The sequence below is a fragment of the Stegodyphus dumicola genome, chromosome 2 (genome assembly GCF_044657685.1).
Source record: "Stegodyphus dumicola isolate Sdum_Otavi_A_Nest chromosome 2, ASM4465768v1".
NCBI lineage: Eukaryota > Metazoa > Arthropoda > Arachnida > Araneae > Eresidae > Stegodyphus > Stegodyphus dumicola.
The window spans coordinates 286,060,710-286,064,512 of NC_140769.1; positions in this window are offsets into that span (position 1 = coordinate 286,060,710).

Here is a 3,803-nt window from a genome sequence, read left to right on the forward strand (position 1 = left end):
CCGAAATGTGTCAAATTCGTGAAATTTGACCCTATGAAAGTCGCGTCCTATTGGGCCTAGAGAGAAACTTTTTTTTTAAATTGATGTACTCTTCGAGAGCAACATTTTGGCTATCTCGGATTTTTAAAATTCGCGAATGGAGTTTCTGTAGAGAATTTCCGTTCGATTTTTGGACTATTTTTTAAACATTCAACAATTCGCCATAACAAAACTATGGAAGCTAGGACCACCAAATTTGGAGCGTTTGTAGGTAAAAATAGGGAGCCCTTTCACACCAAAATTTGCGACATTCTATCGAACCGTTTCGGAGATATTCGCGAGTTTTTGTTTTCACATTACGCCGAAAAGGCTTGGACCCCCCATGGTGAGCCGCGATTTGCGAGCATGGGAAGGAAGGCCGAAATCCTGTTAGGCCACGTTTCAAATTTCAAGTCGATCGGACAATTAGGGCCCGAGATATGGGAGGTCAAATTTTGGCCCATTTCCGTGAACCCATCGAAATTTCGGACGGTTGCGCCGGGGTCAAAAACTGAGCTACGAGAAAACGCTTGCGGGGGATTGTTCATGTGTTTCAATGGGAACTACTGTGTCAGTGGTTTGAAATTCGGTGGAACGGTTATAGGGAAATGTCGCAGCCGAAATGTGTCAAATTCGTGAACTTTGACCCTATGAAAGTCGGGTCCTATTTTGCCTAGAGAGAAACGTTTTTTTTTTAAATTGATGTACTCTTCGAGAGCAACATTTTGGCTATCTCGGATTTTTGAAATTCGCGAATAGAGTTTCTGTAGAGAATTTGCGTTCGATTTTTGGGCTATTTTTTATACCTTCAAAAATTCCCCATAACAAAACTATGGAAGCTAGGACCACCAAATTTGGAGCGTTTGTAGGTAAAAATAGGGAGCCCTTTCACACCAAAATTTGCGACATTCTATCGAACCGTTTCGGAGATATTCGCGAGTTTTTGTTTTAACATTACGGCGAAAAGGCCTGGACCCCCCATAGTGAGCCGCAATTGGCGAGCATGGTGAGGAAGGCCGATACCCTGTTAGGCCACGTTTCAAATTTCAAGTAGATCGGACAATTAGGGCCCGAGATATGGGGGGTCAAAGTTTGGCCCATATCCGTGACCCCTTCGAAATTTCGGACGCTTGCGCCGGTGTCAAAAATTGAGCTATGAGAAAACGCTTGCGGGGGATTGTTCATGTGTGTCAATGGGAAGTATTGTGTGAGCGGTTTGAAATTCGGTGGAACGGTTATAGGGAATTGTCGCGGCCGAAATGTGTCAAATTCGTGAACTTTGACCCTATGAAAGTCGGGTCCCATTTTGCCTAGAGAGAAACGTTTTTTTTTTAAATTGATGTACTCTTCGAGAGCAACATTTTGGCTATCTCGGATTTTTGAAATTCGCGAATAGAGTTTCTGTAGAGAATTTGCGTTCTATTTTTGGGCTATTTTTTATACCTTCAAAAATTCGCCATAACAAAACTATGGAAGCTAGGACCACCAAATTTGGAGCCTTTGTAGGTAAAAATAGGGAGCCCTTTCACACCAAAATTTGCGACATTCTATCGAACCGTTTCGGAGATATTCGCGAGTTTTTGTTTTCACATTACGCCGAAAAGGCTTGGACCCCCCATGGTGAGCCGCGATTTGCGAGCATGGGAAGGAAGGCCGAGACCCTCTTAGGCCACTTTCAAATTTCAAGTCGATCGGACAATTACGGCCCGAGATATGGGGGGTCAAAATTTGTCCCATTTCCGTGACCCCATCGAAATTTCGGACGCTTGCGCCAGGGTCAAATTTGAGCTACGAGAAAACGCTTGCGGGGGATTGTTCATGTGTCTCAATGGGAAGTACTGTGTGAGCGGTTTGAAATTCGGTGCAACGGTTATAGGGAATTGCCGCGGCCGAAATGTGTCAAATTCGTGAAATTTGACCCTATGAAAGTCGCGTCCTATTGGGCCTAGAGAGAAACTTTTTTTTTAAATTGATGTACTCTTCGAGAGCAACATTTTGGCTATCTCGGATTTTTAAAATTCGCGAATGGAGTTTCTGTAGGGAATTTCCGTTCGATTTTTGGGCTATTTTTTAAACATTCAAAAATTCGCCATAAAAAACTATGCAAGCTAGGACCACCAAATTTGGAGGGTTTGTACGTAGAAATAGGGAGCCCTTTCACAGCAAAATTTGCGACATTCTATCGAACCGTTTCGGAGATATTCGCGAGTTTTTGTTTTAACATTACGGCGAAAAGGCCTGGGCCCCCCATGGTGAGCCGCGATTGGCGAGCATGGGGAGGAAGGCCGAAACCCTGTTAGGCCACGTTTCAAATTTCAAGTCGATCGGACAATTAGGGCCCGAGATATGGGGGGTCAAATTTTTTTCCCATTTCCGTGACCCCATCAAACTTTCGGACGGTTGCGCCGGGGTCAAAAAATGAGCTACGAGAAAACGCTTGCGGGGGATTGTTCATGTGTTTCAATGGGAAGTACTGTGTCAGTGGTTTGAAATTCGGTGCAACGGTTATAGGGAATTGTCGCAGCCGAAATGTGTCAAATTTGTGAACTTTGACCCTATGAAATTCGGGTCCTATTGGGCCTGGTGAGAAACTTTTTTTTAAATTGATGTACTCTTCGAGAGCAACATTTTGCCTATCTCGGATTTTTAAAATTCGCGAATGGAGTTTCTGTAGAGAATTTCCGTTCGATTTTTGGGCTATTTTTTATACATTCAAAAATCCGCCATAACAAAACTATGGAAGCTAGGAAAACCAAATTTGGAGGGTTTGTAGGTAAAAATAGGTAGCCCTTTCACACCAAAATTTGCGACATTCTATCGAACCGTTTCGGAGATATTCGCGAGTTTTTGTTTTAACATTACGGCGAAAAGGCCTGGACCCCCCATGGTGAGCCGCAATTGGCGAGCATGGTGAGGAAGGCCGAAACCCTGTTAGGCCACGTTTCAAATTGCAAGTCGATCGGACAATTAGGGCCCGAGATATGGGGGGGTCAAAGTTTGGCCCATTTCCGTGACCCCATCGAAATTTCGGACGCTTGCGCCGGTGTCAAAAATTGAGCTATGAGAAAACGCTTGCGGGGGATTGTTCATGTGTCTCAATGGGAAGTACTATGTGAGCGGTTTGAAATTCGGTCCAACGGTTATAGGGAATTGCCGCGGCCGAAATTTGTCAAATTCGTGAACTTTGACCCTATGAAAGTCGGGTCCTATTTTGCCTAGAGAGAAACGTTTTTTTTTTAAATTGATGTACTCTTCGAGAGCAACATTTTGGCTATCTCGGATTTTTGAAATTCGCGAATAGAGTTTCTGTAGAGAATTTGCGTTCGATTTTTGGGCTATTTTTTATACCTTCAAAAATTCGCCATAACATAACTATGGAAGCTAGGAAAACCAAATTTGGAGGGTTTGTAGGTAAAAATAGGGAGCCCTTTCACACCAAAATTTGCGACATTCTATCGAACCGTTTCGGAGATATTCGCCAGTTTTTGTTTTAACATTACGGCGAAAAGGCCTGGACCCCCCATGGTGAGCCGCGATTGGCGAGCATGGTGAGGAAGGCCGAAACCCTGTTAGGCCACGTTTCAAATTTCAAGTCGATCGGACAATTAGGGCCCGAGATATGGGGAGTCAAATTTTGGCCCATTTCCGTGAACCCATCGAAATTTCGAACGGTTGCGCCGGGGTCAAATTTGAACTACGAGAAAACGCTTGCGGGGGATTGTTCATGTGTGTCAATGGGAAGTATTGTGTGAGCGGTTTGAAATTCGGTGCAACGGTTATAGGGA